The 13,322-nt window shown below is 46.8% G+C and overlaps 1 protein-coding gene across 1 annotated transcript in view; it reads left to right on the top strand.

Moving 5' to 3' along the window:
* GLYR1 (glyoxylate reductase 1 homolog) overlaps positions 1-13,322 on the top strand; it is a 529,972-nt gene that overhangs the window by 103,272 nt on the left and 413,378 nt on the right. The window lies entirely within an intron of this gene.

Raw genomic sequence — 13,322 nt, forward strand, 5'->3', positions numbered from 1 at the left:
AATAACAAGCTTTAACATTCACAGCTAGTTTGTGTAAAGAGATTAAAGTCAAGTAAAACTTATAATGGACTTCGAGGTAGCAAAATAAAAAATTATAGAAATATTTTAGGAGAACAATTGTTGCATTCAAAATATTGGGTAAATTAAAGTGGTGAAAAACACCAACAGCAGAAAGGCAAAAATAATTTAAATTGTCCTACATTTCAAATTAGTGGTAAAATTTTTAAGACATTAAAATCCAAGAGAACCCAATCAAGTGTCCCTCCAAAAAAGAAAAACAAAAAATAACACTTCAAAAATCAATGGTAAAACATTGTAATAAAAAAACATATTTAAGTTTAACTGTAAAAAATATTCATTGGAAATCAATAGAAAAAACCCAGTAAAGGTGCAGCGCAACAAAAAAATAAATATGAAGTTCCATAAAGGTGAGCAAGATGCACCTGTAGACAGTGTCTGTTAGGATGGATGGTCTATCTACCTGAAGATTTCTAGACTTTTAAATATGCCAGGTGCCAGACTGGATGAGTTGGGCATGGCATCACCAGCCCATTGTGGAGAACAGACTAATGATGAAGTGTGTCACCATTGGTGGATGAGGGTTTGTGCTCCTAAAAGGAGATGCTCCTAGATCTGTTGCATCTAGACTGTTGCTGTGGGCTTTGGAACCCTTTTCCTTGATGGAGCTTCACCATTTTGTAGTTAAATATAAGTGTTAGTAAGTTTAGTTAGGAAGGAAGTGTGCTTGACTGAATATCTCCCTGCCCATGGTTGTATTTGTTATTGGTTCACATACCTGTCAGGAGTTTTTCAGAGACATTTTCTCTCATAGTTACAGTGCAGTGCTGAAATGTCCCACTTCCTTACTTTCGCGGACAGTTGGTCCAGATGTGGTCAGGCAAAATGACCACAATGTGGTATGGTATACCAACAAACAAGTAGGGTTGCAACTTCTCTGTTGGAAAGTCCTGCGACTCTGGTCTTGTGAACACCAGCACATGGTTTGGCTAGTAGTGAGCCACCTGGCAGGCTCTCTGAACACTGGAGCTGACAGCCTCCTGCATCTTGCTTACCATGAGTGGTGTCTTCACCTGGAGGTTGTAGGAAGCTGGCTCTATATATAGTGGACCAAAAAGAAGTAAACTGTGTAAAGAGTCCAGGCCAACCCCAATTGGTTTACAGAGGTACAAATGATAACCCAAATGCTCTCTTATGAGGTAGTGCGGGCGAGCAGTTAGGCATATCAGAGAGTAGTGCAAATCATTTATAGCTCGCGCAAAGACAGTAAATGAGATACACATTCAATAAAGAAATCTGAAACCAATTTATCAAAATTACTCTTATTTTTAAATGAATTTAGATACCAAGATCACCAGGATCATACTTTTCGAGATATAAATGGTTATGCGTTTCAAAAGTTGACACTGCAATTTCTGGATCCGGTCAGAAAGGTGCTGCCAGCTAGGACTGGGGGACCAGTCCGGGGAACCCACAGGGGAGCTTGACCCTTAAGATCCCTGTTCCCGTAGGAACACCATTGGTCCACTTCTGCTAGAGATGTGGGGCTCGGGTGTAGTGGAGTCTTTTGGTGTCTGATTTGGTGATAGTCACTCGCGGGTGGAGAGGGACTGCAGAAAGAGGCTGCAAGTGCGACTGGAAGACTAGTCTGGGCAAACCCATGGGTGCACTTAGCTCCTGTGGGTCTGGGGACCCTGTTTTGCACTGTCGTCTACCTTGGATTCGGGCTGTGGAGTGCGGGTACATAGGTACTTTGAGGTGTTGGGTTGCAGCGGTTGAGGACTTAATCTTTGTCTTCTGCAGAAGAGGGCAGAACATGATAGCTGGGGCACTCTTGTTGTGGGTCTCACTATCCCTTAATTCCTTCGATGTGCAGGTCGGGCTTCCTTGGCTTTTGTGCCTGGTCTGGACACAACAAGCCTTAGCTGCTGCAAGGGGTCTGTACCCCAGGTATTGGTGTTGTGTGGCTCCGTTCGGTCCTGTAGGAACACAGCTACCGCTTCCGGGGTGACTGCTGCGTCAGTAGTCGCCGTAGGTCAGCGTACTGGACGTTGCTTCTTTGGTGCCTGTGTTTGCAGGGGAGTAGCTCTGTGGCAATTGGCGAAGTACTGGCAGACCTTTGGGTTTCTTGTAGTCTGCACAGCGACAGGACAAGTCAGGTTCTCCACAAGGGTTGGTGCAGTAGGCAGGCCGTCAGGGTTGGCACCAGGTCAGTAGTTGCTCCTCTGTTTTCTGGTCAGCCCTTCTTCTTTGTCCACCTCTTCTTTTTGTCCATCAAAGTCTGAAGTCCTGGTTTCCAGGTGTCCCCTAAAAACTCAATTTAGGAGTGTTAAAGGGAGTGAGTAGTAATAGTCAATTGGCTACTTACCCATGGAGTCACTGCACCAAACTAGATAACACTTCCTTTAGGGAGTGGGCATCACCCTGTCCCAGAATTCCTAATTCTATCACACACAAGATGGTGGAATTCCTATCTTCATGTTCACTTCAGGCTACCCAACCTAAAGGTGTCCAGCCTGGTAGCGCAACACGCCTCCTTCATAGCTAATTTTCCCGCCTGTCCATGGTGCACAATGGTCTAAGGTCGCACCTCAAAGGCGGCCAGAAGCATTTGAAGCCTCCTGCTTTGGGTATGCTGATTTTTGCAGCTTGAATCTTTTCTGGATTCACATTTTGTGCATTATTCCGCCATCTAGTGGTTGGGTCCGGAATTGTTGTATTTGTTCTTTTTTCCCTTCTTTTGTTGGTGGACGACGACATACCACCATTTGGCGTCCTCTTGTGACGTCGACAGGCTTCCTCTGGAAGCCTCCACCTTTGTTCGCCATCTTCAGATTCTTTTCTTCCGCTGTAGGGTCTGAATCAATATGGAAGGAGCTCCTGAGATTTGGAGAGAAAAATCGACGAAAAAATAAGGACAACCCTGGCAGGACAGCCGTACAAGATTTCGACTTTCTGGTCTCAATCCAAACAGCCGGAGTCTGCCGAAAGGTGAAAACATTAAATCTTCGATAAATGGAGAATGCGCATGCAAAGGGCTCCCTGTGCGCGGTAATGGACAAGACACAGTTCAAGTTCTTCAAGAATTGTCATCACAAGTACGCTCAAAAAGATCAGCATCCGGTCTGAAACCTTTGCCTACCGCTGGATCACCAAAGTGACAATTGCAATGCGTGCTCCGTCTTCACACCAAAGACGTTGAGGGTGAGAGACATACAGAGAAGAGCCAACTACGTCTACTGGCAGGCAGTTGGTCTCTTACAGCGCCAAGACGCCCTCGGGCATTTGAGAGCTCAATAAATCACAAAATGAAATCAAATCAATCAAACTATAACATGCAAGGCCAAGGCTCACCACTATCGTTCCGAGACCTGGGCCTCTCCAGGAATGAGGAGGATAACGTCGCTGAATGGCCAGAAGGAGACCGGGGCAGACTTCGTAGAGATCGAGAAGAAGACTTCGAAGGAGGTAAGAGAACCGCCGACCTCAAAGACTAGAGGAGTCATGAAAAACTGACTCTAGATCCACAAAAGGGGGCTCAGCTTCCAAGCACTGGACGATCGCAGTTCCGTCCAAAGACAAACACTCCGTTGGATCCTTGGACAAGGACTCCGTGACTGCGTAGACCCTCGAAAGATCGAAGACGTCGAAAGAGAGTCACGAAAAAGACGCTTTGGCGTAGACAAAGGAGAGGTCAAAACAAGCTTCGATGGCCCAATTGGTGTCAGCAAGCACGAAAAGAAAGATCGAAGGTCTCAACGCTGCAACTCACTTGGCCAAGATGAAAAAAAAAAAGAAAAAGCCTGGAAGCTGAAATAGCAAGTATTTTACAGCGCAAAAAAATGAATTCTACGAAAGCTTGGAGCAAATCAAGATACTGCCGAAAAGTTCACCTGAAGGGGAGAAGGTTGTTGAGGAATTGCAGCCTCCAACGACACCCGAACCACTAGACTAAGAAGAAGAATTCTTCTTTGAAGAACAGGGCGAAGACGAGGAACACACATATGTGGGTTAGGCGAACTCGGACTCAAGACCTGCAATGGCAAGATCTCAACGCTCAATCACCAGAAGAGGCTGTGGATACATTTCCTTCGAGGCCCTCACCACCAGATGACATTGGGATGTACAATCAGGTCATTAAAAAGGCAGATGAAACTTACGGAGTGCAGCTAGAGGAAGAATAACCCCAATCATGTTTTCTGTAAGAGACTTTGATGCCAACACAATCAAGGAACCAATTTTCTCCAATGCTGCCAAGTGTATTGGATACAACATGCAAGGCTGTCACACCAAGAGGAGCAAAGTACAAACATTCCTCAAAGGACCCTATGTGCATCAGAGGGTCTGTACCAGTTGACTCTATTATTACTTCCACAGCTAGGAAAAGCTAATGTACCAACCACAGTCGGTCCACCACCAGACAAAGAAAGCAAGAGGATGGACCTTGTGGGGAGAAAGGTCTAGAGAAGTGCAGCAAACTAGTGGCAAATAGCTAATTCTAGAAGCTACCAGAACCGTTCCGAAGAAGGTAAAAACATTGTCAACCCATGTTTAAAGTCAGCTCTAGATGCAGCAGAGGCATCAAGCAGACAAATGATGATCGGCATCACTGACGGAGCGACGCGGAAGGCGCCAGTGAGCGCAAAAGGACAGGATAAAGCCGGCTGCACCCCGGCAGAGCGGGGGGAGAGTACCACTTACCGACAAACGCCGCCACTGCCGAGAGTCTTTCAGGGGGCAGAGAAATCCCTGTGGATAACGCCGACACCGCCAAGAGTCACCGGAACACCTGACTCCGCGCCGCCGCTCCGGGGGACTACAACTCCCGGCAGGCCACGCGGCGGCGCGTTCTGAGCGACGCGGAAGGCGCCAGTGAGCGCAAAAGGACAGGATAAAGCCGGCTGCACCCCGGCAGAGCGGGGGGAGAGTACCACTTACCGACAAACGCCGCCACTGCCGAGAGTCTTTCAGGGGGCAGAGAAATCCCTGTGGATAACGCCAACACCGCCAAGAGTCACCGGAACACCTGACTCCGCGCCGCCGCTCCGGGGGACTACAACTCCCGGCAGGCCACGCGGCGGCGCGTCCTGAGCGACGCGGAAGGCGCCAGTGAGCGCAAAAGGACAGGATAAAGCCGGCTGTACCCCCGCATCGCGGGACGCGAGCGGGACGCCCGGGGCTAAGCCCGGGCAAAGGGCGGGCCCTCTACGGCCCTCATCGGCACGACCGGCCAGGCTAGGCCACCCCCCTGATATTTCCTGCATATTTCATAAGGTACTGTTCCCAGTTCAGTTCTTATATAGATTTTGGTTATTTTAAGAGGCATTGGCCTCCATTTCCATTACTGGATGGTTGACTGACCTGCATGGTACATTGTTGCCAACATTGTCTGTACTCACCAGATCTGTGCCCTGAGGACTATCACAAACTATTTTAACAATCATGGGGAAAAAGCTGATTCCTGCCCCGGTTGAGCCAGTGAATACTATCGACTCATACTTAGTACAAGTAGTCAGTAGTATTAACAACAAGAGAAGGCAATCACTCGGGCTAAGCCAATCACCTATCTTGCATACAGATAGTCCCTCCACAAGCATCTTAAGCACAGCGACATCGGAGTCACTCATGGAAAAACAACCGTCAGTCCCTGCAGAGCAAGACCCTCATAATAATAACAGTATTGAGGTAGCGGCTGATGCCGACGCTGATGTTGACCTATCAATAGATAGAACTGATCTAATAGATCTTTCAGATAGCGTTTTTATTGATGTGAACCATCAGCCAGTTGTTCCGGAGGAAGTTTCACAATCCTTGCAGCCCTCAACACGGGCTGTTAGAGCCTGCAGAAGACTTCAAGCTAAGAGGGGGGGGAAACAATTAGGAAGGAAAAAACCCGCAACACCACCCACTAGGCGGGGGGGGAGACACACGGAGCCCGACATTGATATAGAGCCCAAATGCACTAGTGATGATGATCTTTTTATTAGGATCCAAGAAATGATAGATATCAAGATTAGGACAATAATTAAACCCCTCATCGGGAAATTAGATAAAATAACATCCGAGGTTAAAAAACTGGGTGGGGTACATATTAAACTAGTAGACGAGGTTGAGAATCTATTTTTATTTTATTTTTATTTTATATTCTTGTAAAGCGCCAGACTAGACCCCCGAAGGGGTATCTCCGCGCTATTGCTGTAACAAGAAGGGTTCCAAATAAATTGAATGTCCAGCCTAAGGGGAAACTACAGGGCATTATTAGTGGGGTACAGGTAAGTTTTTAAAGTTTTCCGGAAGGTCAAGTGGCTGGAAAGAGATCTTAATTCCGGGGGCAGCGAGTTCCAGAGTATTGGTCCGGCATAAGCTAATGCACGGCCACCTTGTCTAGTCTTTTTTACTCTGGGTACTTGCAGTAGCTGCTGATAACTGGAGCGCAAAAGGCGTCCGGGAACGTAGGGCTGAAAAATAGTGGTCATATGTTTTGGACCCTCCCCTGTCAAGCTCTTATGAATAGTACACAGTGTTTTAAACTGGACTCGCTTCCTCACAGGGAGCCAGTGGAGTCTCATCAGCAGGGGGTGTGAGGGTGTCCTTGGGGGGGCGTTCAGGATAATCCTTGCAGCTGTATTTTGGATTACCTGCAATTTACTGAGTTGTTCTTCGTTTGCTCCAAGGAGCAAACCATTGCAGTAATCAATCCTGCTGATGACAAGAGCCTGTACAAGCGTCTTTCTATGATGATCCGGTATGTAGGGGAAAACACGCCTTAACATACCAATTGCCCGGAAGCAGTTACCAGCGACTTGGTTAACATGGCCCTTGAAAGTGAGCTGCTGATCGAAGAGTACTCCCAGGTTCCTGACTGAACTCTTGGGAGTAGGGACAGGGCCCAGCTCTAGTGGCCACCAATCGGGTGCCCAGTGTGTCGCCGCTTGTCCGAAACACATGACCTCCGTCTTCCCTACATTACACTGCAGGCAGTTAGATGACATCCACTCTGCAATGGCTCTCATGCCATCTGCAAAAGATCTTTTTATTGCAGGTGTAAGATGTTTAAAGGGAAAAAGGAGTTGAGTGTCGTCGGCATACGACACAGGGGTGAAGCCGAAAGATCTTGCTAAGTTGGCTAGGGGGGCCACATACACATTGAAGAGTGTAGGACTCAAGCACGAGCCTTGCGGCACTCCCTTATTGAGCTCCCTAAGGGTGGATTTGTGGGAGCCCAGCCTAACTTCTTGATGACGGTCAGTCAAAAAGCTCTTCATCCATGCCAGAGCCACTCCTTCTACTCCCACCTCGCCTAGGCGGTTGAGGAGCACCGTGTGAGACACCGTATCAAAAGCGGCGGAGAGGTCCAACAGCACCAGAATCATTGAGCTGCCATCATCCAGTGCCATTTTGATGTTGTTGGTCACTGTCTGAAGAGCTGATTCTGTGCTGTGGTTTGGCCTGAACCCTGATTGAGAATGGTCCAGGCCATCCGTCGCCTCAAGATGTTGAGAAAGATAGGTGTTCACGTGCCTCTCCGTAACCTTGCCCAGGTAAGGTAGGAGAGAGATGGGTCGTAAATTGGAGAGGTCTGTCCATGGAGAAGATGCCTTTTTTCTAATCGGGTTCACCACCGCCTTTTTCCAGTCTGCTGGAACCTGACCTTTTGTTAGAGAAATATTCACCAGTTCTAATATGGAGGGACCCATGAGAGAGATCATGGGGCCGATCATCTTGGCGGGAATAAGGTCATTTGGGGACCCTGATTTGATTTGGCCGCAAAGGGAGAGAAGCTCTGTGTTAGAAATTGAGGGAAAGGCTGTTAGAGGTGTTTTATTGTTGTTTGTTGTCGGGGTCAGAGGATTACTATTGATAGTTTTATTCATAGCGCTGTTAGTTGCCACTATTTTTCCATATATGTTATTTATTTTATCCTCAAAAAAAGTCGATACTTCATCACATAAATCTTGTGAGAAGTCCTCTGAGCTCTCACACGCGGTCGGTTTAATAAAATTCTGAAGAATATTAAAAAGTTCCTTAGAACAATTGCCTGCTTGTGATATCTGTTGCGTGATATGCTGTTTTCTGGCAAGTTTAATGTTTTTATAGTACTTTGATTGAGCGTTTAAAAAAGCTGTTCTGTTACTCTCAGTTTTCCTTTTTCTCCACGCTTTCTCAACTCGCCTACAGTTTTGTTTTTCTGCTCTCAGTTCGGAGGTATACCAGCTATCTTGTTTGGATAAAGGATACTGCTTATGCTTTTTCAAGGGGGCTACAATGTCAAGGGCTAGCTTTATAGAGGTGTTGAGTTTAGCTAGAGCCGTATCGGCTGTGTCTGTTATCATAATTTCCGGATCTTTCCAAAGTTCCTGGATTTTATTAATAGTGACTTTGTGCCATTTTCGCCGCCAGATGGAGGGAAGAGAAACGCGCTTTGCAGTACTTGGAGGTGTTACTAATAAAAATTCTAATATTGAGTGGTCTGTCCATGTCATTTCTTTTGCTGGAGAGCAGATAACTTTAGCACAGTTGGTAAAAAGTAAATCCAGCATATGTCCTCCTCTGTGAGTGGGACCTTGGTTTTGTAATTCTAGACCTAAATTAGAAAGGTCGGTAATCAAGTCAGAGGATTCGGAGAGCATGGGCAAGTCTGCATGTACGTTAAAATCACCCAGAAGAAGAAAGTCTTGTTTGGATTTAATATGAGGGGCTAAAATTTCCTGCAGAGTAAGTGCAAATTTAGGGTTCGGTCCCGGAGGTCGATAGACCAGAGCACCTTTCCAGGTGATGTGGTTGGTAAGTGTGAATTTAAAAATCATTGTTTCTAGCTGTGGGTGTATGTGTTGCTCGCTAATAATCACTTTTATACAATCTTTATATATAATAGCCAGACCCCCTCCAGTTTTGATGTCTCTATCTACATGTTTGATTTTATACCCAGAGGGAATCCCCATGGCAATAGCCGTGACAGTGTGGGGTTTTAGCCATGTTTCAACAAGGAAACAAATATCTGGCTGCATAGTGTGAATCAAATCCCAAACCTCGTGCTGATGCTTGGGTAGAGATCGCACATTAAGTAGAAAGCTCTTAAGGCCCGGTACGGGGGATTTAGAGTCTGAGGGAGGAGTGCCCTTTTTAGAGAGATGCCAACATTGTAAGCATGAAAAGGCTCCCTCAACACAATGCCATGGTATTTTGGTGCTACATGGCACCTGTGGTCTGAGGCTTAGTAGCACTTGGCGAGAGTACATAATTCGCCGCAGGTCCTTACCGGTGGAAGATTGTGGCACAGTATCATGGTCCATCGCCCCTCGCCCCGTCCTGTCGCGGACGGGCGCAGACGGGCTTTTCTTCGGCGCTTCTTAGGCGCGCTCGAAGGCGCCCCCTGCGCGCAACCGCTGCGCGCTTCCTGGAAGGGCGTGGCTAAATAGCCCGGAGTGAGGTAGCCACTAGAGCGCTAACCTCTACTCCGGGACTACCGGAAGTGCTGCTGCCTGGCTCTGCCTGTCCGCCCTCCGCTCAACGGCACTGGTTGCCGAGTCGGACCGAGGCGGGCAGGCGATGGTATCGAGCCCACAAATTTAATACCCACAGCTGTGGAGGTGACCCCACCCGAAAGCAATTTGCAACCCTTGCAACAAGGTCCGCTGCTTTTGCCAGCGTTGCCTTCTGTACCTATTCCTGGTCAGGATGCTGTCATAGACAATAGAGAAGGCCGAAACAGTAACACCGGCGCAACAGTAGTTATACATCAAGAGGATGTTTCAGCCCAATTTGTCGTGGAAGCTTCGCCAGTAGTGCTGGTGCTGGCGAATGTCCCGGTCCTATCAGAAGGGAAAAAAGAGTCTAATCAAGATTTAAAAGATAAAGCACTACATTGGCTCTCCAACAATATGTATATGGCACAACAAGGGCTTGATAAATTGGCAGGGGATATTGTCATGACTAGGAGGGTCTCCTGGATTGGCAGTAAGCCTAAAAAGTTCCAGGGGGACTGCGTAATCCTAAACTTTGCCAATTTCGAGGTCCTCCCAGAAATTCTGAATAATGTTTTCCCACCCCAACGTCGTAGCGGCTCTATAGTTCCTCTTACGCTTAAGTTTTTCTATGATGCGACCCGGTTTGCCACTATACCCATTATTCCAAGTCATAAAAGACACGCTAACCCCAGTAGCTGGGGCGGGGGTACCACATATCAACATTTAAATGACTGGTCCAAGCGTACAGTATATCGTGAGCCTGGAAGATTTAATTATCATACAGAGCCAACTAATAGGCAACCCCTTGCATACGATACAAGGCCTAATGGCTGGGGTTCTGGCCATATGGGCCATGAATATAGTGCACATGTATTTAGGCCCTCACACTGGTTGAGAAATGACCACTTCCCCACGCGCCCATATATTCCACAACCTATGTGGAACCCAGCTTCACACGGACAGGGCCAGGTGGCTACTCCTTTTGAGTGGGGTTTTGCCACTGGAAATAGGTTCGGTCCTTTATCGGACCTGAATACTTGTGATTGACTCGTTCCAGGAGTTGATATGGACAGGGAGGTGTGGAATAACCCAATAGCAATATGTGGTGATTTGAACATCTTTGAGCAATTAAATATTCCTGCCCCAAACGTAGCATCAGAGCCTCAAGTGTCAATGACCTCTGCACAGCAAGTGTTCGAATCTGGTATAGTGGCTACGGTAGACTTGAGTATGGAGGGAGAGGGTACACAGAGCCCGTGTCTAGTTGGTAATAGCCATGGTATATCACGGCAACTAGCAGCGGAGGGTGATTTAGAGGTCACAAATGAATTGAGGTTACCCACTGATTCCTGCAGGATTATTAGTTGGAATGTAGCAGGCTTAGCTGCAAAACGCCGGGATGTTTCCTGGACTAGCTTTGTCACTGAGCACCATATAATCGCCTTACAAGAAACATGGGACACATCCAGCAATCTTTGGTTCACCTGCTTTACTAAACCAGCAGTGGCTAGTAGGGCAGGCAGAGCTAAAGGTGGCTTGGTGATTTTGTTTGCATTAGATCTAGCGGGCAGCTACAGGGAGATCAGTACTGACTCTGATAATATCCTTATGATTGAAAGGGTGATTAATAAAACCTCTAGGACCTTATATGTAAATTTTTACAATTCGGGGAATTTTGAGTATAGCGGTCGCAATATCTCCAGTTTGGACAACATTTTAAATTCAGCAGTACAGAATACTGAGTTCGTTTTTGAGTTTATTTTATTAGGCGATTTTAATATTCATTTATGTAACCTATCATGTAAGGGAAGAAGTACAAATGAGTTTGATGATGCAGCTTTACAGGGCCCTCATTTTGAACATTCTGCTGAGGGCCAGGAGCTTGAGGATCTGTTGGCTAATTATGACTTGTATGAACCGGCTAGTGGTCTGAGATTGCCAACTTTTACCGGTGCCCAAAATGGCACAGTGATTGACTTTATTTTTGTCTCACAAGGGATTGTAAATCAGACTATGGCTTATTGTACAGTTGCTACACACTATAGTGACCATAACCCAGTTTTACTCGAAGTGGCCTGGGGAGCCCAGATGGGTGCGCCACCAAGGAAACAAAAACCGGCTCACCCACTGAGGACCACTGATCAAGACCGACGAGTGAAGTGGGCTAAAGTGATTCCGGAAAATTTTTATGGAAAATGTTTTCCTAAAATTAAAGATAATGTGGAGACTTGCAAAAATCCGGGCACGCAAGGTTCTCACATAGTAGCGGCTTATGAGGCAATCTGTAATCAGGTATCCAAGGACCTTTTAGCAAAACCATTTCAGGTCGGACAAGGACACAAGCGATGGTTTGATTCTGCATGTTCAAAAGCCCATAGAGATTTGCTGGCAGCCTTAAAAAAGTCTCCAAGGGACAAAGATGTAATCCTGAGTTTAAGGAAAAACTATAAGTCAGCCGTCAAGAAACGCAAAGACACCATCAAAAGCGAAACATGGGACAATCTCCTCTCGGCAGCAGTGCTGAAGGATAGCAGGAGATTTTGGGAGATTGTCAAACAGCCCATATTCTCTGTTGACAGCAATGCACCTATGGACTGCGTGATCACAGATGAAAAATGGTTGTGTTTCTTCAAAAATGTTTATGGGGGTAACGAAGCCGGTTGTAATGATGTTCCTTTAACAAATGTGGATTTTCAACCAATCAACTTTAACCCACAAGAAGTGGAGAAAGCTATCCTGGCTACCACTAAACATAAGGCACCTGGTCCCGACGGAGTCCCCGCTGACTTTTTTATGTACTGTCCTAAACTGTGGGCTGAGGTCATGTCAAATGTGTTTAACGCAGTTAATTGTAACCCAGCTCCTGCCTCGTGGGCCAGATCCACCATCGTCCCTATTTTCAAAAACAAAGGACAACGGGATGATCCCGCGTTCTATAGGCCTATATCCCTCTTGGACTCAACGATAAAAATTCTGGGCAGAGTTCTTTTATCTAGATTGAGGGAGAACGTTGAGGGTTGTGGTGGGTTGTCTGACCTACAATATGGTTTTAGGGAGAGAAAAGGGACGGTCGAACAATGTATTAATCTGCATCTACTCATCTCAAAGTACACAGTGGCCAAGGAGGGTTCTGTGTTTTTAGCATTTATGGACCTATCCTCGGCCTTTGACCTCGTCAATAGGTCAAAACTTTGGTCAATTCTTTTAGAGATGGGTATTGATGAAGCCTTGGTAACGTTCATGGCAACCATGCATCAGGAGCTTTTTGCAGCTGTCCGAGTGTCAAACAACGGCAGATGTACCCCGCTTTTTAAATCATTAAAAGGGGTCCGGCAAGGCTGCATTTTAGCGCCCACGCTTTTTACCATCTATATCAATGGCTTGGGGGAATATTTGCGAGACCAGGACGCGGACGTACCACGTGCAGGAGGAGTCCATATTCCGGCGCTCCTGTACGCGGATGACGCCGTGTTGATTGCTCGCACTGGTGTAGGTCTGCAGCGTCTTCTAGACGCTTTTGGCTCGTTCATGGATAACCTAGACCTTAGGGTTAATGCCGCGAAATCGCATACTATGGTTATGGGCCGTGAACGTTTCAAAAAGAAACATAAATCATTTTTCTGCAGAGGGGCTTTGGTTGCCAAGGTAACCACATTTCCCTACCTGGGCGTTTTGTTTGACCAGAATGGATCGTGGGGGCCACAGATCAGAGCTAAGAGGCTGGCGGTCATAAGATCTTCCTCAGCGCTCCTGGGCTTTGCTGGCAAGTTGGGTGCCAGGCCCATGGAAGCCCTTCTAAAGATTTATAAGTGCAAGCCTGTTGCTATCGCCCTGTAT

Source organism: Lissotriton helveticus, chromosome 10 (assembly GCF_964261635.1).
Source record: "Lissotriton helveticus chromosome 10, aLisHel1.1, whole genome shotgun sequence".
Lineage (NCBI taxonomy): Eukaryota > Metazoa > Chordata > Amphibia > Caudata > Salamandridae > Lissotriton > Lissotriton helveticus.